Below are 21,285 nucleotides of genomic sequence, written 5' to 3'. Positions count from 1 at the left end.
GACAATTTTGCAGACTCTACGGTATGGACAGTGTTTGACAGATCCACAATGACATCTACACGACTCAGTTTGAACCAGACTGCAGCAATCTTCCTCCGAGAACTCAAGCTGAATTCAAATTTGCAAGTTTATTTATTTGCACTATCTCCGGGAAGACGGCAGTACCGCAAGTCCGCATCCGTGACATCTGGGCTTCAGCAATGTAGTGTTTGGGGGAGCGCGCGGCTTTGTGTGCGCTGAGCCATGGCACTCTTATTTGACATGGGGGGCTCATTGAACGTACACAGGGGGCTTCATGTTACATGGATCCATACCAGAAACAAACACACACACACGCACGCACGCCCACACACATGCATGCACACACAAATGCATGCATGCACGCACACCCACACGGGGAGAATAATCTCTTGCACACACAGACACACAAACCAATAGTGTAGTGTTAAGTCAACACGCCTACTGGATCTCTCCGGGTTGTGCAAACGCCACATTGCAACAACAGTAAAACGCAGAAGCGTCTCTGGCATTTGCAGCGAGCCGGGTTTAGGACGCTGCACGATGGGTTAGTTTTACCCTGCAGATAATGTGTTGGCGCAAGCGTAATCAATCTTACTAAACATGTCAATTAACTTTACTGTGTCTTCGTAACCCACGGCAAAGGGCGGCTGGTGGTGAAACGACGGGACCTATAAATAGACCCGCATGTTATCCAGAGCACCGAGAGAAAGAAGGGAAACGTTGATGCTTCCTAGAGACACTTGGTATAAAAAAACTCTCGGGCCCACCTTGGTTATTTTATCACCCGATTGGTTGGAGGGGGTGACGGGTACCGACGTCTTTGAGCCTACACCAGCAAAATCATCATATTTAGTCATTAATGTCACCTTGCGGTGCAGTTTTTCACATGCACAGATTGATTCACAGTCAATAAGAGTATCGCAACGTCCTCCCCGCTCTGTGGTGGCTGGGTATGAAAAGGTGTGTGTGTGTGTGTGTCTGTGAAGGTCAGATGGGGCCACCTCCGTACTTTGACCTTTTCTCCCCGTTCCCGACACCTTTATTTCTACCTAAACACACTAGTCAACCTCAACCTTTGCCGAGAAGAGAGCTGGAGTGCCCACTGAACATATATCAATGGCTGGAATCTGACCACACAAGAAGAGAAAAATAAAAAATTTTAAAAATCATTTGGCATTGAAATAAAAACAGAGTTATACAAAAGCCAACGACGGAAAGACTTTTTTTGTTTTTTTTGTTGTTTCTATGGCCCTGCTATACTTCCACATCCAGGGCCTCGTTCTTGGAAATGCTTTTCAATCAAGCGAGCTCTGACACCTTCTAATTTCATCAGGTTATGAGAACAGAAAACAGTTTATTTGACCGCAGTGGCCCTTGGAGGGGTGTGTTGTACTTCATTGCTGTATATAGAAAGAAAAAGACAATCCAAATGACATCCCCCCCCACACAAAACAAATGTGTTTAGCGGTCTCAGGAAGTCGTTATATTCATGTGCAATAACCACAACATTAAGGCCGCGGGTGACGCGTTAATCATCACATTTCTTTGTCCTTGTTTTACGTTGTAACAGGGTGACTCGCCTCCTACCCTGCTGCATTCACTTACACCTCAAAGGCAACAATAAAGACTGACAAACTGGGGGGTCCGGATAGCGTGGCGGCCTATTCCGTTGCCTACCAACACGGGGATCGCCGGTTCGAACCCCAATGTTACTTCCAGCTTGGTCGGGGCGTCCCTACAGACACAATTGGCTGTGTCTGCGGGGAGGGGAGAGCCGGATGTGGATATGTGTCCTGGTCGCTGCACTCGCGCCTCCTCTGGTCGGTTGGGGCGCCTGTTCGGGGCTGGGGGGAACAGCATGATCCTCTCATGCGCTGGTGAAACTCCTCACTGTCAGGTGAAAAGAAGCGGCTGGCGACTCCACATGTATCGGAGGAGGCATGTGGTAGTCTGCAGCCCTCCCCGGATCAGCAGAGGGGGTGGTGCCAGGACCGGAATGGCTCGGAAGAGTGGGGTAATTGGCCGGGTACAATTGGGGAGTAAAAGGGGACCCCCCCCCCGACCCCCCGACCCCAAAAAAGACTTCATGTGATAAAATGAACCGGTCAGTCCTACTAATGTTGCATTACTCAACATAAAATCACTTCCTGTTTGTCAAAATTACACACCTACAAAAAAAAAAAGAAAAAAAGAGCAACTTCCGAGTCCCAGAAGACTAATTTATTAACAACTTAACATGACCAATAGCTGTTGAGATGTGTTTTGCAAAAAAAAAGCCAAGTATTTAGCATATGTGCTACATCGCTCAGCAGCCCACTCTTTCTACCCATACACATTACCCACTAAAAAGCACATTACACCACTCCATAGCAACCACTTTCCTGTCAATTAGCAGACCTATCTAAAGCCTCCATCTCTTCCTGTCTCCCGCCATACTGCCTCATATTTGCTGCCCGGCTCATTCGGCACCAAAGAGCACTATCCGCTTAATGGGCTGCTTTTTACTCGTCTAGTCAAAGCCCACAACAAGTGAAGGTTATTGTGTTTGTGTATGGGTTTTATGGGGCGGACAGGATTGGATATGGAGGAGTCAGTAGCTGCGGTGAACTTTCGCAAGAACTCCAGTTTTGCGGCGGCGGCTTCGACTTAAGTAACCAAGTGTACACCAACCGTGGATCTCTCCAACGAACATGAACATGCGACGTCTCCACGCCTTAAGAGTCAAAAGGTATTTTCTGTGAACACACCTACACTGAGTTTACACTCGATATGGTGTTACTAAAAAAATTCAGCATATCATGTCTGCAAAATGCCAGGGCGCTTGGTGAGGAACATGATGGGTTGAGCATCTAAATTGCAGCATATTTAGGTTTGACCTCACGGTGGGGAAGCTCCCTCATGTACTGACCTCATACTATATATGCAAAGGCCATTGGGAAATGTCAGGGGTCCTAATCGATACTTGCTTACTGCATGCAAGATACGGCCGGGGGCGATAGGTCAAGGGACGCCGTGTACGGCTCAGCAGAGCTTGATGTGTCTGGTATTTAATCACTATTTTAGAGTTTTAGGGGGTTTATTTTTAGCTGTAATGGATGATGGATTGTTGCATAGTGTCTATCCAGCCAGGCCGGTTAGGTCAGGGAGGTGCTGAGCACAGACAGGGGTCACTTCATCTGGTGAAATGTAAAAAGCCGTAGTCTGTTCTGCACTCCCACCGCGGCCCTAAGAGTTTCTGAAACTGACCATGACGACAGCAACCCGATTGAGACAAATGGGACAAGTGCACGGGAGTGCTACTCATTCCTATTGGGCCCCGCTGCCAGTGTGTAGTGGAGCACCGTTTTCATTTCTGTGTGTGTGTGTCTGTGTTAGACACCATATGTACGGGGGTGGTAAAGGAGGAAAAATTGCACCATATCGTAGCTTTTCGTTCACACATCGTTGGATGAAGCTTCTTTTTTTTGTTTACTTACAGACACAAGAACACTCCCACTTCCCTCCACTCCTTAGCCACGCTGCATGTGATGTATGTGTTTGCCCTTTACTGTCTCCCAAAAATACAAATATGACTCAGTGATAAGAAAAAAAACAGGGGGACGACTCACTCTCTGTGTGGGTCTGCGCACACGTTTGTTGTTGTGTGTGAGTGTGTGTGTGACAGTAGGTGTGCGGCTCCACTTTACCGCTTTATATAATCAGTCAGCCGAAAGAACAGGGACCGATGTCGGTATATTTTATACACGTATCACATTTATGTATGCTTATGTGTGTGTGTGTTTGTGCGTTTGTGTGTGTGGTTGGGGGTCCAGTGAGGTAACTCGACCTCTCTATTTCCCCAGGAAAACAGTTGGAGAAGCTCCACGGCAGCGAGGAGGGAGGGTGGCACGAGAGGGGGGAGAAGGAAAGGGAGGCTGTGGAGTCAAGCAAACGCGTAGAAACGCGGATAGGGGAAACAAATGCTTTGCAAGAAGTGAGAAATGACGGAGGAAAAGAGGACGACGGAGAGAAAAATGCAGGCAGACGTGACGGAAGGAAGCAAGAACAAAAGGGGTGTGGAGGGGAAACTAGATAATAATTAGATAGCATCGATTTCCCAGTGGCTTAGGAGCAATTGCGAGTGATCAAATCAAATTAGTTGGTTCTATACGTCTTCCTGGAGATATCAGGTGAATCAATCACCGGGCTTAAGTGAGCTAAATACCATCAGTCTACTTCCTGCTAAATATCTTCCAAGAACTTCCATAATAACTTAGAAGACCGAGAGTCCAAGCTTAATGCCAGAGAGGTAGAGGAGCGCCATCGATGTTAGCAACCTGAGAATGGCCATCTTAGCGTCTCAACAAGCCCTCTTATCCAAAAGACCTGAACCACAACGTGAGGTCGTGTTTCTGCACGAAGATGTTTCTCTAAGGGGGTAAGAACATTGATCTGGGGCGTCCGGGTGGCGTGGCGGTCCATTCCGTTGCCTACCAATACAGGGATCGCCGGTTCGAATCCCCGTGTTACATGGGGGCGTCTCTACAGACACAATTGGCCGTGTCTGTGGGTGGGAAGCCGGATGTGGGTGTGTCTCCTGATCGCTGCACTAGCATCACCTCTGGTTGGTTGGGGCAACAGGTCGGGGGTGGAGGGGGAACTGGGGGGGAACAGCGTGATCCTCCCACGTGCTATGTCCTCCTGGCGAGACTCCTCACTGTCAGGTGAAAAGAAGCGGCTGGAGACTCCACATGTTTCAGAGGAGGCGTGTGGTAGTCTGCAGCCCTCCCCGGATCAGCAGAGGGGGTGGAGCAGTGCCCGCATGGCTCAAAAGAGTAGGGTAATTGGCTGGGTACAACTGGGGAGTAAAGGGGGGGGGAAATCTCCCCCAAAAAAGAGAACATTGACCAATTCCATTACTTTTGCACTGCATGTGAATAAACTTGGAGTGAAAAACACTTGTGGTCGCTCCCTTCCCACCACGTGTACGCTACTTCTGAGCGCTTATCGAATAACAAAAGGTAAAACAAGCAGAAAGACCAACACGTCTTTTTTTTTTACAATCAAAACGGCTTTTCAATGAGATCTCTAGGATGAATGAGCTCTTACACAGCTACTCTATACTGGATAGCTAGTTTAGATTTTACCATCAATGAGAGTCAAGCTCTTACACGCCTAAGAAGAAAATTAACCCTACGCTGCCGCCGAAGAGCTTCACTGTGCCCAGCAGAGGTAGACGGTGGTTTTACTCGGTAGCTCCCAGGTAAACAACAACAACTTAAATTTATATAGCACGGTGCTCTATAAATTTAAGTTGTTGTTGTTGTTTATATGGCACTTTTCAAGGGACTGTGATGGACTGGCGGCCTGTCCAGGTTGTCTCCCCGCCTGTCGCCCAGTGACTGCTGGGATAGGCTCCAGCATCCCCGCGGCCCTGAGAGCAGGATAAGCGGTTTGGATAATGGATGGACCTTTCAAGGGATCCAGGGATGCTTTACATATAGTGGCGGGGACAAAACAAATAATACAAGAACAGAAAACCAAAACAGCAACTATTGCCAGGATGATAGAAGTGACTAGAGACCAGAGGCCTTGGTGAACAGGCCACTTTTCAGGAGTTTTTTAGGTGTCCAAAGAAGCAGCATTGCGGATCTCCAACAGGGGAGTTCCTAACGGTGGGGGCTTCAGGCTGGTGTTGGGGGATGGAAAGCAGGCCCGTGTCTGTGGACCGCAGATTCCGGGATGGAATATAGGGACGGAGGAGGTCTGATAGGTACTGGACGGGAAAGGGCCTGGAGGGATTCGTAGGTGAGGGGGAGGATTCTGTAGGAAATGTGGGACTTGACCGGGAGCAGGAATGAGGGTGGGGTTGATGTGCTGCCATGGCTTGGTGTGGTCGAGAACCCTGGCAGCAGAGTTCTGCACATACTGAAGAGCCTGTCTAGGGCTTTGCTGGGTACCCCAGACAGGACCCCATTGCAATAACCTAGACGGGAGGTAATGAAGGCATGGACGAGGGTTGCTGCCAAGGAGTCGGAGAGTGATGACCGGAGTCTGGAGATGTTTTTGAAGTGAGAAAAAAAAGCAGACTTGGTGATGGATTTGATGTGTGACTGGAATGAAAGAGCGGAGGCCAGAATGGCACCCAGGTTGTGGATTTATGGGGATGGGCAGATGGGGCAGCCGTCCACCAAGGTAAGTACATACATTAGTATGTTTGAAGCAGGGGGTTGCTGAAACAGTATGCATGTTCAGCAAACCCTCCCTCGATAACTAAAGCTTCGGATCAGACCGAACGATTAATTCCGCACTGCCGCGGGGACCTGTCAACCCAAAAAAGGGTCATCTTTCTCAGTGACAGTTCCTTCTGAGAGAATACAAATGTTCCTCACCACTCACCAAACCCAGCTGAACTTCGGTGCCACGGTCTCATTAATCCAAGCAAATAAAGTCGGAACAGCCTCTCAACAATCCTGAATGCAAACCAGGCACAGGACTTTGCCCACATCTTATAGTCAATATTGAGTAGGCAACTCTGTGTTGTCTCATCCTGTTAATAGGGCTTGCCATTATTTTTTTTGTGCGAGTGTGTTTGTGTTAGTTTAGTGTTTATAAGAACGGAGAAATGGAGATAACTGTAAATAACTGCAGAAAAAAGTAAAACTTTATATTTCTGACTTCTCACATTCATGTCTGACCAGGAAGGATGCAGCATCTGTGAATAACATGCATCCACATCCATTATATTTTGATAACCATATTACAGGTCTTTAAGGATGCCTATTTGTTAAATCATTATTACTCGTTACTACTACTTACTAGTTACTTAGCTAGTTAGTTACTAGTTACCAGGTTGGACGGTTTGGAGACAAAGCAAGAGAGGCGAGACTGAGATGGCTTGGACATGTGTGGAGGAGAGATGCTGGGTATACTGGGAGAAGGATGCTGAATATGGAGCTGCCAGGGAAGAGGAGAAGAGGAAGGCCAAAGAGGAGGTTTATGGATGTGGTGAGGGAGGACATGCAGGTGGCTGGTGTGACAGAGGAAGATGCAGAGGACAGGAAGAGATGGAAACGGATGATCCGCTGTGGCGCCCCCTAACGGGAGCAGCCAAAAGTAGCAGTACTAATAGTAGTATTGGTAGCAGTAACTAGTTACTAGTTAGCCTGCCGCCCAATTACTGCTGGGATAGGCTCCAGCGTCCTGTGACCTCAATTGGGATAAGCGGCTTGGATAATGGATGGATGGATTATTACTAGTTATGAAAAAGTAAATACATGGCAAAAATACAAATTACAGGATTCATGCGAATGATCGAAATTAAAGTGCTCATAGGACTAATGCTATGTTTACACCAGACACGTGTCACAGTTCTGTTCCAAATATCAAACAAGTTTTGTTTTGTTTTTTTGTCAAAGTGACTGGCTGATCTCATACAGGGCAGCAACCTCACATATATAAACTCAATAGCACACTGAATACATTTATTGGAGAGGGAGGTTCAAAATATAAACTGACAGCCACCAGCCTCACATTTACACAAGCTGAAAAAAACCCCCAACGGTTGAAGCTTAAAAACCTGTAACAGGTGGGAGTGACGCAGGCGAGCCTGCTGAGCTGCCAGCATGTGGTCCATGTAGATAGACGGCAGCTTTCAGAACCAGAACCTATCTGTTCCGGGAGACAAACAGCTTAAAACGCGGCGAAAACTCCGCCATCATGGACGATTTCACAGAACGCTATTGAACATTTTTCTAACAACTTTGAAAAACAGAATCCTCCTACAATTGGCCGTGTCTGCGGATGGGAGGCCGGGTGTGGGTATGGGTCCTGATCGCTGCACTAGCGCCTCCTCTGGTCGGTCGGGGCGCCTGTTCGAGGGGGGGGGGGAACTGGGGGGAATAGCGTGATCCTCCCACGCGCTACGTCCCCCTGGCGAAACTCTTCACTGTCAGGTGAAAAGAAGCGGCTGGTGACTCCACATGTATGGGAGGAGGAGGCATGGGGTAGTCTGCAGCCCTCCCCGGATCGGCAGAGGGGGTGGAGCAGAGACCGGGACGGCTCAGAAGAGTGGGGTGTGTGTGTGTGTGTGTGTGGGGGGGGTTTCTCCCCAGTTGTACTTGGCCAATTACCCCACTCTTTTTTTTTCTTTATTCTTTTGTTTGAGCCGTCCCGGTTGCGGCGCCACCCCCTCTCTGCCGATCCGGGGGGCGCCCCGACCGACCAGAGGAGGCGCTAGTGCATCGACCAGGACAAATACCCACCTCCGACTTCCCACCCGCAGACATGGCCAGTGTCTGTAGGGACGTCCGACCCAAGCCGGAGGCAACGGATTAGACCGCTACGCTACCCGGACACCCTGCTCTGACATCACGTCAGCTCGGCCAGCGGGGCTATGTGACGTCACGCATCGCGCTTCCAGCAGAGTGCAGGGAGCCTCCTAGTGGCATCCCAACAGCCACGCAAAAACACTCGCCAACCTTCTCATAAATAGTCAAACATGCCTGAAACGTTTCTTAGGGACCCTCGGTATTACAAGCTACCAACCCATGGATGTATTTACGTTGCATTTTCCACCCTTATAGCACCTACCAGCGGGCCATATTGATTCAATGTGAGTCAACGGCCTAGAGTAAAAAAACAAAAACAAAAACAAATCCCAAAACTGACTTAGTGTTCCAGCCTCAAAAAATGCCACTTAACTATCATCAAGTAGGGGAGTATAGAAAACCTGAGGGCTGAAGACTGAGAAGTGGAAGAGGGAAAAGGAAGCTATAGAGCAAAGGGGGAGGGAGGGGGGGGGCTGAGGAGATGGAGACTGTCTCTCGCATCATGTGAAATGAGACAAAAAACACCACTTCCAAGCTCGTTTGCTCCCTCCCGCACCGTCAACGCTTCTCCGGCATCCTTTCTGAGGCGGAGCAGAAGCGTGGACACCATCTCCATCCCTGCCCGCCTGAAAGTGACGACTTCACTAACTTTCCACGATGGCCTCCCTGCGTCGGAGCGCTGGTCTAAAATAGAAATGGATTTGACTTTGAGAAAAGCTGCCCTGGAAAATTTTTTAAAAAAAGTGCTATGAAAGAACCCATCAGTCTTCTTACTCTATTTCTGAAAGCAGCTTACATTAAGACGATCATCCTCTATTGTAATTTTGGTAACCAAATTACTTTTGATGAGCTTGGAAAAGACACGTAGGGGGGGAAAAGAAAGTGTTGTAGGGCTGATCAACAATGTGTTGCTGTACTCTGGGGTTCTTAAACCCTGAAACCCTGGCATTCGCATATCGGACATTCACTGACAGAAGATAGCCAAATGCAAATCTAGAGAGGGCACATCCTTGAACAGAGGGAGAGCACAGCCTTTATATCAGGGTGTGGACGCACATACACGCATGCACGCGCACATGCACGCGCGCGCGCACGCACAGGTGCTGGAAATATTTCCCTTAAAGAAAAACAGCTAATTGCACGGAAAATCAAATCATGGGCCAGACTAAACCCTGCTTAAACAACACGCCTCAGAAGGCATATTTCAATAAGCATATAATAAAGCAAAAAAAAAAACCTTTTCGACTCCTTGGCATGTAATTGATTTATTAATAGACTGATTAAGCCAATTAGGGATGAATCATCCTTACCCACAAACCCTCGTAACGTTGACCGAAATCTCCTGAGGGGAAGATTACATTTCACATCGCAAACACATTTGTGACTCCACACGCCAGAATTTGCCAGCAATCATCTTCACTGAATGTAAGTAAAACTGATTTCACTCCGCGAGTCAAAGATAAGGAGCCTTGGGGACAGGAAGTTACCTTGCGCGCGCCACCGCTTGCGAGCCCATCTCACCTCGGCTGAGATGAGCAGCGAGATCTGTGCCCTGACAGGTGAGGGGGGGGGCTATTCCAGCTGCAGAATCTCATTTTAGCGGCAACAAAACGTGCAACTCCCAACTGCTCACATTTTCAACTATTTTGTCAAACCTGAATCTGCATGAATCTGGTATTGATAGCTCCGCTAGCATCCCCGAAGCGGCAATTAGGGGCAGATATGAAGCTGGCACAAAAAAATTCATCGATTATGGAAAATATCACGAAAGACGGGCTGTACCGAAGCCATTTCTTCTTCAGCTTCCAGTAGGGTAACAAGCATAAGAGAACAGATTTCTGGGGAAAGGAAAGAGATGGAAAACATTCGCTTCCCATGGAGGCGCCCTACTGGGCCACGAAGTGCGAGAAAAGAGGGGCGTGCAGCGCAGCCATTCAATTACCATCACCGCTTCCGCTTTGGGATGGGCTAGCCACCACAAGGACGACACTGAGACACCATGACGAGGAAGCCAATATTCCGAAGGTGCCGTATGAGCCACTGAACTTTAAACGTTGGATCTTAATGACTACGGGGAACATGCAGCAGTTTTCCACAGCGAGGTGAGGTAAGACTGGGATGATATTGTAGCGAATTCGGGGGACAGTCTGGGAGACCGTCGCCACATCCGGGACGCGAACCCGTGTCTCCCACTCCGGAAGCGGCAACGTTAACCAGTCGACTAATAAGTCCGACCCGTTAGTCAAGGACCAACGTGTCGACTTATCCATGCATGTTACACTACCCTCCGGTCCTTCGGGAAGCGCGCATATCAGCTCCCTCGCGTCTCTGGGCGCACGCGCTTCCGATGGCCTTACGGTCTCACCATCCCGCTTCTGACACCAATGTAGCGAATTCGGGAGGCAACCCCAGGAACTGCCGCGGCCGGGACGCGAACCCGTATCGCCCGCACCGCGGGAGACAGCGCTGACCGCTCGACTAAAGGGTCAGACCCGTTAGTCAAGGACCAACGTGTCTACTTATCCATGCACGTTACAATATATTTCTTGCTTTAATACCGCAGTAGATGAAAACTGACATTATTTATTCACTGCCAGATGGTTTCTATTAAATCTGAAAAGCGATGGAAGTGACTCCTGCGTGATGACGATGGAAAAAGAAGCGGTAAGATGGCGGGTTATAGGGCGACGAAGAACCGCGCTCGGGACAAAATCAGCCTGGCCGGTGCGAAACTCGGGGACTCTTGAAAGGCTTCGTTGACGGATAAACAAGGATTTTTGCATATTAGAACAGGGGTCAGGAACCTTTTTGACTGGGAGAGCCATAAAAGCCAAATATTTCTAAATATATTTCATTGAGAGCCGTATAGTATTTTTAACGTATAATAAATTAAATATGTCTTACTTTTAATGCGACTTCTGGTGCTGCATGGTTTTGCTGATGGCCTTGTAGTCTGGTTCATACGTGGTGAGGTTGAGCTTCATGCAGGCGTTGAGGCTTCCATCAGTTAAACGTGAGCGTAGGTTGGTCTTAATGTTCCTCATATGCGAGAATGACTGCTCACATGCATATGTAGAGCCAAACATGGTCAATACGGCAATACTCACACGCTGCATTGTGTGGTATGTCACAGGAAGCTCGTTCCAAGTTTTAAGAATCAGCTGGTCTTCAGGTTGAAGATTTTTCATTTCTGTCCACTTGTGTTCCCTCGCCAGCTCTGCTCGCTGTCGCGCAAGACTTTCCAACTCTCCATTAAGTGACTTGAACTTACTCATCCACATGTCTGATGCCTTCAGGTCAGCAACTTCCAGCTCAAAGTCTCCGATAGAGACCCCGGGGATGCATGTCAGGTCGATTTTGTCCACTGCACACTCATGTGGATGAGTGATGAACTTGAAAAGACCAGTGCGCGCACGAAATTCTCCAAAACGTGCTTTGAATGACTGCAGGAGATCGGACGTAAAGCCAGCTAGCTGCTGGAGATCCAGATGTTGAGTGGAGTCACTTGCTAAGCATGCATCTCTAAATTGTTGCAGTCTTTCAAAGTGCAGAAGACGACCTGTTTCAATGTCCCTGAGAAAGACTTCCAGCTTGCTTTCAAATGCAAACACTGCTTGTTGAAGGGATGAGATTGTATTTCCAATACCTTGCATTTTCACATTGAGCTGGTTCAGATGGCCAGTTATGTCCACGAGATAGTGAAACTGCAGGAGCCAGTCAGTGTTGTCTAGCTCAGGATGCTTGACGCCTTTCAGTTCAAGAAAAGTCCGGATTTCACTCAGGCAAGCTGCAAAACGGCTGAGCACCTTCCCCCTTGACAACCAACGCACGTTGCTGTGTAAAAGCAGACCGGGATAATGATTCCCAACTTCTTCTCACAGAGCTTTAAACTGGCGATCATTTAAAGCTCGGGCAACAATAAAGTTGTCCACTCGAATGACCAGAGACATCACCTCGCCAAGCTCCTGGCCACACGTCTGAGCGCAAAGCGCCTCCTGGTGCAGGATGCAATGAAAACTTAGGATGGCTCTCTTTTCATGTTCACGGAGAAGCGCTACAAATCCTTTGTTCTTCCCCAACATACAGGGTGCACCATCAGTACAGACAGAAATAAGTTTATCCATCGGTAGTTTTTTTTTCTTTAGCAAACTCCATGAAAGACGTGAATAAATCCTCTCCTCTTGTTGTCCCTTTCATTGGCAAAACAGCCAAGCTTTCCTCACGCAGCCTGCAATGCACGGTAACCATCGTCTTTTTGTCTTTTCGCCATCTTTTCCGTTACAAGGGTTGAAGCGGATAAACTATAGTTGGCTATCTGATCAAATTGATTTCGTCACCTTTACAATGACCCGGACATGCTCGCGAGCCATTGGTTTCCGACCCGACCCACGGGTGACCCGTGACCCGTGAAATTTATCTTCAAAACTAATTTCTGTTTGCATTAAAATGACACAGTATTATTAAGAAATATCGCAAGTATTTTAAAATCAGTTCCAAACTGATTTTTTTTTCAACTCAAAATTGTCTGGGAGCCAGATGCCGTCACCGGAAGAGCCATATATGGCTCGCGAGCCATAGGTTCCCGACCGCTGTATTAGAATATGCAAATCAACTCGCGTGTCCCACAACTGCTGACGGGTTTGCATAATGCGATTCTATTTTTTTAGAATTAGAGATTAAATCAAGAGTTAAAATTCATCTGAAAATTTCTCAAAGCGGGACACCGCTGGAAAAAACAAAACAAAACAAAAACATGGTCTTCAATTTACTAATTGGTTTTATTAGCAATGTTAATAAGGCATTTATGGAATACAGATTGAGAGAAAGCATTAGAACAAAATAGCCGCAAGACTTAAAGGATGGTGAAACTCTCTTGAGCCCAGAGGCGAAGCTTCTGAAAAGGCAAGCCAGGCGACTGCTTGGAGCCCCAGGCAGTAGGGGGCCCCCGAGCACTGACAGAATTTACTCTAACGCAGTGACCGCAACCCCCCCCCCTCCGCCTTAAACAACCAATGGACGATTTGCAATGAAATGACATCGCAGTAAGAAACCTCCCTTGTAGGGGCCCCATGTCATTCGCGTTGCCTGCACGCTTCGAAAGTGAAAGTTAGTCATTTTAATGTTAGTTCATTTGAAGTTATTTCCTGTGCTTTATTGTTCTATATATGTATATTGTGCCAACTTCTTTCTTATTTTCTTTTAATGTGAGTGGCAGCATTTGCACTAGCCATATAATTTATATATTTATAGTGTGACAATGCTCTGGTTTTTATTGTTCTTTATATTTTGAAAGTTACATTAAGTGCGCATCTGGAATCACAAAAAGTTTATATTTCGTATATTTTTTTGTTGGATTCAGATTATTTATAACATAATGGCGATGAACGTTGGTTGGGGGGACCCTCCTGAGAATTTTTGCCTAGGGCCCCAACAGACCCTAGCCTGCTTGAGCCTCCATAATGGTGCGAGATAAATTATGGGTGAAATACTTGTCTCAATGAGGCACGTTTTGTCGTTGCTGGTTTGATGGGAGGCGTAAAAAGTGAATATTTGAGGTGTCCTTTAAACTTTTCGGATGAAGGGCGAAACAACCACAATGACAAAATGACTATACCAGAGCTTTTGTCATATGTCGTGGCTGTCCCTGCTATCAATCTAAAACAGAAATGCCACAAAATCTTACAAAAAAAAAACGCAACAACAAAAACGGAAAGGCTCAAAAGTGGAATATCCGCAGCACAGGCTTGAGAAGAAACTTTCCAAAATCGCTCCGGGTTGAAAGTCTGCAAGAAATAACAACAAAAAAATAAAATAGAATAAAATAAGAAAACACCGCACACAGGAAAAAAAGGTTTATTTTAGCAGAAAACTAGCAGTAAATTACAAAGACATATAATCACCAGATGTTTGAACATCCGTTGCAAATATCAAACACAGCTGCCTGGGGGATTTTACTAGCCAGCTAGATGCTTCCCATAAACCCTCTGCTTGCAGTCTGGGGACTGGGTCACCGGCAGCAGTGTTGGGATGCGATGAGGGGTTTGTGAGGGACAGGTCATGGTGAGGGATGGTTCCGGTATTGAGGATGAGATGGAGATGGCATTTAGAAAAGTGAATCAATAGACAAGGATTCTTGGTAATGACCATATGAGAACAGCATGAGTCACCAGCATTTCATTAACTCTCAAACAGGGCTGAGGTGAAACAGCACACCACAGGCTTTTACACTCGAGATGCATATTTGAAGGCGTACACGCTCACACACAGAGATACATTAGTATGCAACACTGTGTGCTTTTGCATGTATCTAGTGGCATTATCATTATGTGTAGTGGCACTGGTATGCCAGCGCTGGAACAATTAGTCGATTTTAAACGATTAGTCGGTTGATAGAACATCAATCGATTATAACTTTGGTGATTGATTAATCGTTTTAGACGCTTATCAAGTAGAAATCCCTGACATTTGCTAGTTACAGCGTCACAAATGCTAAGATCTGCTTGCTGTTCTCCGATGCAGGTCGCAGTGAAATGCATACTTTAAGGTTTTTTTTTGGCTGCTGGTCAGACTAAGTAAACAGTTGTAAGACACCACTTTGTTCTCTGGGAACTTTTAACGGATATCTGACATTATTTTTAATTTTTTATAGACTAAACGATTGATTAATCAATTAATTGAAACAGTAATCATAAGATTAATCGATAATGAATATAATCGTCCACTGCAGCCCTACTGTATACGATACAATACTATACAGAAAGCAGATTAGATTGCTTTTGCTAGTCAAGGGTAGATGTCCTGAAAAAAATCACAACCTAGGATTTAGAGTTGGAACCAAAATTGTTCCAAAACCAAAGGCCACAGGACAAAAGCAGCAATTCAGCAGTCAGCCCTGTCTGTAGCCCCACTGCTTCCAGATCCCAAGTGATTAAATTTTTTACGCGCTCAAAAGTGCAACATATATATTTTCAAGTGGAATTTTTATGATTGTTAATTTGCCTTATCAGATTTCGTCTTGGCACAGCAGCAAATTTGTCATCTGGAATATATGTGTGGGGTTTGTACCTGCTTTGTGTGTTACAAAGACAGTAGCACCAACAGTTCAATGGCCAATTCGCTCCTAGCCGCAATCTCTGAATCCAGCTGAGAGGAAACTTCCACAGAGAAAAGTAAGTGTTTGTATGCATGTGTGTGTGTGTGTGTGTGTGTGTGTTTGCACTCCTATCGACACAATCCATATCTGTGGCAGTTTGTCCCCAGGGGTAAATGATAAATCTAGCATTTGGTTTAGATATTTATTTTCGACGCACAAAAAGCCCCAACACAGCAGTTTGCAAGCCCTCCTGATACAGCGGTGTTGTTTTCCCTCACATTTTGAGACGTGTTGTGTTCACACATTTAACCGGACAGTCTGGGTAGCTCTGACTGGGTCACCACCGGGATCAGTCCTGTGTGGAATTAACAGTGCAGGAAAATGCAAAATGTGGCTGGATGCCACGGCGCACGGTCTCTCCAAAATGCTTTTTGTGTATATCTCAAGCCCCTTGTACAGCAGGAAAATCAAAAACAAAATGGGCCGTGTATACCAGTGGTTTTGAAAACTACGGGTCACAACCCAGACGGGGGCCAGTAGGGTTGCTGGATGTCCACACTAAAAGCATTTTTGTGGAGACCGCGAAAGAAATTATTTCAATAAAAAAGAGAGAAACTGTTTATTCTATCATACTTTTTGAGTCAATGAAAACAATGCAATTATGACTGTCGCATAATATCACTGAAACAATGTTCAGTGCTGAAACGCCTCGTCTGTTCCACTTGATCATCTTTCCTGAAAACAGGAAAGAGGAATACTGCACTGATGAAGAATATAAAGGGAATTGTTAATCATCTCACTTCTTGACAGGTCATGAGAACTTATGGCTTATTCCACTGCACAAAATATGGGTCCTAGGCCCCAAAAAAGTATCATCGCCGGTGAATCACAGCATGAAAAAGACTGGGAACCCGTGGCGTGTCCGATCTCACGGTGCAGACTACTAATTACTAGGCCTTCGCTTGTTGATCGCTACAAGAGCTCTGCTGTTAGTCATACTCTTGAGTCAGCAACGACCTCTCCTCAACCTTATCAATCCACAGCCAGCTCAGCCGAATGCAATGTATATAAATATATATAAATATTATATATAAATATATAATACATAGAGATGTGCTGTTACAGATGTCATGCGTCAGCTCACGCACACACGCATGCAAGTGCAAACCTAAATTGCGTGTGCACACTTGCACAGTGAGAGACACACAAGCACATACACACAAGCACTGAGCATGGGGTGATGCATGCATTATCTCATGTTAGCCGGTTAGATTATTTAATATTAATAAAGGTTATGCCCTGAGGCTATTGTATAAAAGTTATAGAGTGAAAAAAAACAACCTTTTCATACCTTTAGGGGCTTTTAGCGCAAGATGCATGCTCACAGATTTCAAGGCAAATTCCAAAGACGGCACGCCAAATATATTCAAAGTCCAAATATATGATGAGAAATTTCTGGAAAGCTATTTTACAAGCGAGCCAAAGGCCATTCTGGTGGTTCTGTGCACACAGCAATCCATCCACGGCAGCCTTCGCATAACACGGGATGACATAACACACTGGCTCTGGAGCGTCTCAGTACACCAATACTACGCAGCCTGTGTGTACTATCGGACAATGAGGGGGGGGTAAGTGTAACTAGACACACGCTCAGGGAGCATCAGCAACACTGAGTCTAAGGCGGGGGGGGGGGTGAAATATCAATATTGAAATAAATATTCTGCAAAATATTTTCAAATTATATTTAAATGTTATTTATATGATTTGATCATTTATTCGAAACAGCAAAAATACCCCGGTAAGAATCTTTAACAGTGTTCGGAGTACTTCCAGTATGCAGGTGAGCATGCCCGCGTGCATGTAAACCCACGTCCCACTTCAGATTTACTCGTAAATAGGATTGTGTTGTTTGATGCTATCCCTCAAATGTAGCCTTGCCATGTAACAAAGCTGAAAAGAAAGACACACAAAAAGATGGTTTCCAGTCTGACAAAAGTCTTATTTCACCCCTTCGTTCGGACGTTACTGAGCCTCTCTCGTGTACGTTCGAACCGGAAATCAGAAAACACAAATCAGAGCAGGGTATTGCAGATTTAATTTGGAAATAAGAAGACCCACACAAAAAAAATTGCTCTGGTTGTGGGTTTAACGAGACGAAGGGCCTGCAAAGAAACAAACAACAAAAAAAAAACCACGGAAGAGCAAAATTATTCCATTTCAGTTGTTAGCGGAAGCACAGCTCCGTGGATGAAAGGATTTCAGATATTTCTCGAAAGCCCGGAATACAAGCTGCACACACACACACAATATACCCAGCTACACACACACACACAATATACCCAGCTACACACACACACACACACACACACACACACACATCAAAAGCATGATTACATATTATAGGTCCAATATGTGCTCATATGTGTATATATATCAACACAAAGTAGTGCCAACACACACATGCATGCACGCACACACACACACACATGCATGCATGCACGCACACACACACAATATACCCAGCTACACACACACACACACAATATACCCAGCTACACACACACACACACACACACACACACACACAGCAGATGGACTGAGCCTGTTTCCACTTCAAGGTGACCTTTGTGTGTGCACCGGGTCAGTGGTGATGAGGTATCAGAGCAAAAGGGAAGGTGGGCGCAGGAGGGACAAGCGACAGGAGGTGTGGAAGGGAGGAGGAACAGCGTCCCTCCACCTGGGTGAAAGCTGACATAACAAAGGGATGGACTCGGTGCCGTGTCGTGTGAACGCGCCGGATGCCCCGGCTTCCCGTCAGCCCCTTTTAAGTGTGCCCGTGGTGCGTGAAGAGTCTGTCAGAGCAGCTTCGGCGCTAATCAGCTAGCCTACGGAAGGAACAATCGCGCATAATCTCAAACTCTAAATCCTGCCGACCTTCCCTTCAAACGCGCAGATAAACACCACTTCAAACCTCAGTCATTTTCAAAGACACAGAGGCGTGGGCCTCGGATTCCCCTCCCCCCCCCCCCTCCTCTCCCCACTCCCGCTTTTCACCGCCTCTCCCTCCCCCCTGTAGCCCGTCTGATTGGTTTCTCCTACGGCTGCACCCATGCCTCTCCACCTGGGAGTACATCGTCCCAGCATGTGGACGTGACCGAGCGAAGGACGCATAAAGGCAGCGAGAGGAGGAGGAGGAGGGGGGGGTCTGTTTCACCCCGCCAGTGTGGGGAATAAGCGGAAGGAAGGAGGATGGGAAAGGATGGGAGAGGAGGAGGAGGGGGAGGAGGAGGAGAGGGGGATACTCCCTTCATCCATCATATCAACAGTGTTTAGTGTATATTAATAGCAGAGTGTGTTCGGAGTTATCACGGAGCCGATGCCTCCACCGCGCTTCTTCATTTATTAAGACTGCACGCAGATCAATACAGCAGACATATACACTGCACCGGTGACAGCATAATGTCATCATCATGAGCCGGGCTCGGCTACGTCAGGAAAATGAGATATTGCATCACTTATCTGAGATGACAAGAGCAAAGAGAGAGACAGGGGGACCGAAGTGGAGAGCGAGGGTGAGAAAGGGGGCGAGGGGGAGGGAGAGAGAGAGGGAGCAAGAGAGCAGGGAGCGAGAGGGGGGAGTGAGGAAGGGGGCGAGAGGGGGGGGGGAGACAGAGAGAGAGGGGAGCGAGAAAGAGAGAGGGGGAAGCGAGAGAGGGGGGAGAGAGAGAGGGAGCGAGAGGGGGGAGCGAGAGAGATGGGGGAGAGAAAGGGGGGAGCGAGAGAGGGAGAGAAAGAGGGAGCAAGAGAGCAGGGAGTGAGAGGGGGGAGTGAGGAAGGGGGCGAGAGAGAGGGGGAGACACAGAGAGAGGGGAGCGAGAAAGAGAGAGGGGGGAGAGAGGGGGGGGGGGAGAAAGAGATGGGGGGAGAAAAAGGGGGGGCAGAGAGAGAGGGGGGAATAAAGAGGGGGGAGAGAAAGGGGTAGCAAGAGAGAGGGTCAGAGAGAGGGGGAGAGAGAGATCGCCTGAGATATATTACAGTCCTTAATACAAAGCATTGTGTGGAGCCATAGATGATTTCTGTACCAAACGGCGTTCGGATCAATAAGAAGAACAGCGGCGCATCGATCGATCCGAACGTAAAAGCCCCAAAAAGATTTCTCTCAAAGAAATAAACCCAGCGAGACGCCCATCGAGCAGAACGGAGTCGCAGAATCAAAAAGAAAGAAAAGGAAAGAAAAGGAAAGAAAAAAAGAGAGACGCCAGACCGGACAAACACACCGCCTTCAATAAGGCATTAGCACGCGGCGGCGGCGGCCCGCTACCCCGAGGAGGCGACGCCGCCAAACGATCTGACCACGCGTCATGTGGGCCCGCCACTCTGGACGGGGCTGCTCAGGGAACAACACGGGAAAGCGCCAACTCATCCCGCCCTGCTAGCAGACACACAACCCAGCCGGGGCAAACACCGCTAGCAGACACACAACCCAGCCGGGGCAAACACCGCTAGCAGACACACAAACCCGGCTCCTGTCGATCCCTCGGACGACACGCAGCGCCGCCGACACCCGAGTCACGTTTCAAACCGCGCAGCCGATACCAGGGGAAACAGAGGAGACGCTCCTATTAGACCCCAGCAGGCCTGCCCCCACAGTGCTGCGCACACACATATCCGGCATGTCTACACACACACACACACACACACACACACACACACACACACACACACACACACACACACACACACACACACAGGGACACACACAAGGACACACACAGCCACACACAGGCACTTACACACACACACACACACACACACAGGCACTTACACATACACACACACACACACACACACACACACACACACACAGGTACTTACACACACACACAGGCACTTACACACACACACACACACACACACAGGGACACACGCTCACACAAGCACACACACACATAGGCTCACACACACACTCTCTCTCACACACACACACACATATAGGCTCACACACAGACACACACACACACACACACACACACACACACACGGGCACATTCATATGGTGTCAGTTAAGGCTGAGCAATACTTCAAAATGGTTGTATTGTATATGGATGAAATTTGGATATTGTCACATTGCGATACACAATTTTGTGGTCTAAACTGATGATAACAAGAATCTATTGCCAAAAATGCCTCACAAAATACGCCCTCAAATATATGAGAGAGTTTTATTATTTGAAATCTAGTTTTGGAATTTCACTGTACTTCATATTACCAAGCAGTTCAACGGGATGAACCTCAAATGGATTCTTTTTTGTTTGCTGGACTTTTTCTCCCCAATTATATCCGGCCAATTACCCCACTCCTCTGAGCCGCCTCGGTCGCTGCTCCGCCCCCTCTGCCGATCCGGGGAGGGCTGCAGACTACCACATGCCTCCTCCCATAAATGTGGAGTCGCCAGCCGCTTCTTTTCACCTGACAGTGAGGAGTTTCGCCAGGGGGACGTAGCATGTGGGAGGATCACGCCCCAACCTACCAGAGGAGGCGCTAGTTCAGCAACCAGTACACATACCCACATCCGGCTTCCCACCCGCAGACATGGCCAATTGTGTCTGTAGGGACACCCTGACCAAGCCGGAGGTAACACAGGGATTCGAACCAGCGAGCCCCGTGTTGGTAGGCCACGGAATAGACCACTACGCCACCCGGACACCCCTTCAATCAGATTCTTAAACATGGTATTTTTTGCATGTGCAAGCAGAGCTCCTGATATTGATATCATTGTAACAGTCCATATGGTTATCGTGATATTATCCTGCGCTGCTGCCAGGGTGAGAACGTCCCTGTCTCCGCAGATCAACACGCTGA

The 21,285-nt window shown here is 47.5% G+C and overlaps 1 protein-coding gene across 2 annotated transcripts in view; it reads right to left on the bottom strand.

Annotated features, from left to right (window-relative positions):
- Positions 1-21,285, bottom strand: part of pcdh17 (protocadherin 17) — a 76,528-nt gene that overhangs the window by 44,221 nt on the left and 11,022 nt on the right. The gene's annotated exons all lie outside the window — the stretch shown is intronic.

This window comes from Lampris incognitus, chromosome 4, assembly GCF_029633865.1.
Source record: "Lampris incognitus isolate fLamInc1 chromosome 4, fLamInc1.hap2, whole genome shotgun sequence".
NCBI classification, from domain to species: domain Eukaryota; kingdom Metazoa; phylum Chordata; class Actinopteri; order Lampriformes; family Lampridae; genus Lampris; species Lampris incognitus.
This window is presented reverse-complemented; position numbering and strand designations above follow the sequence as displayed.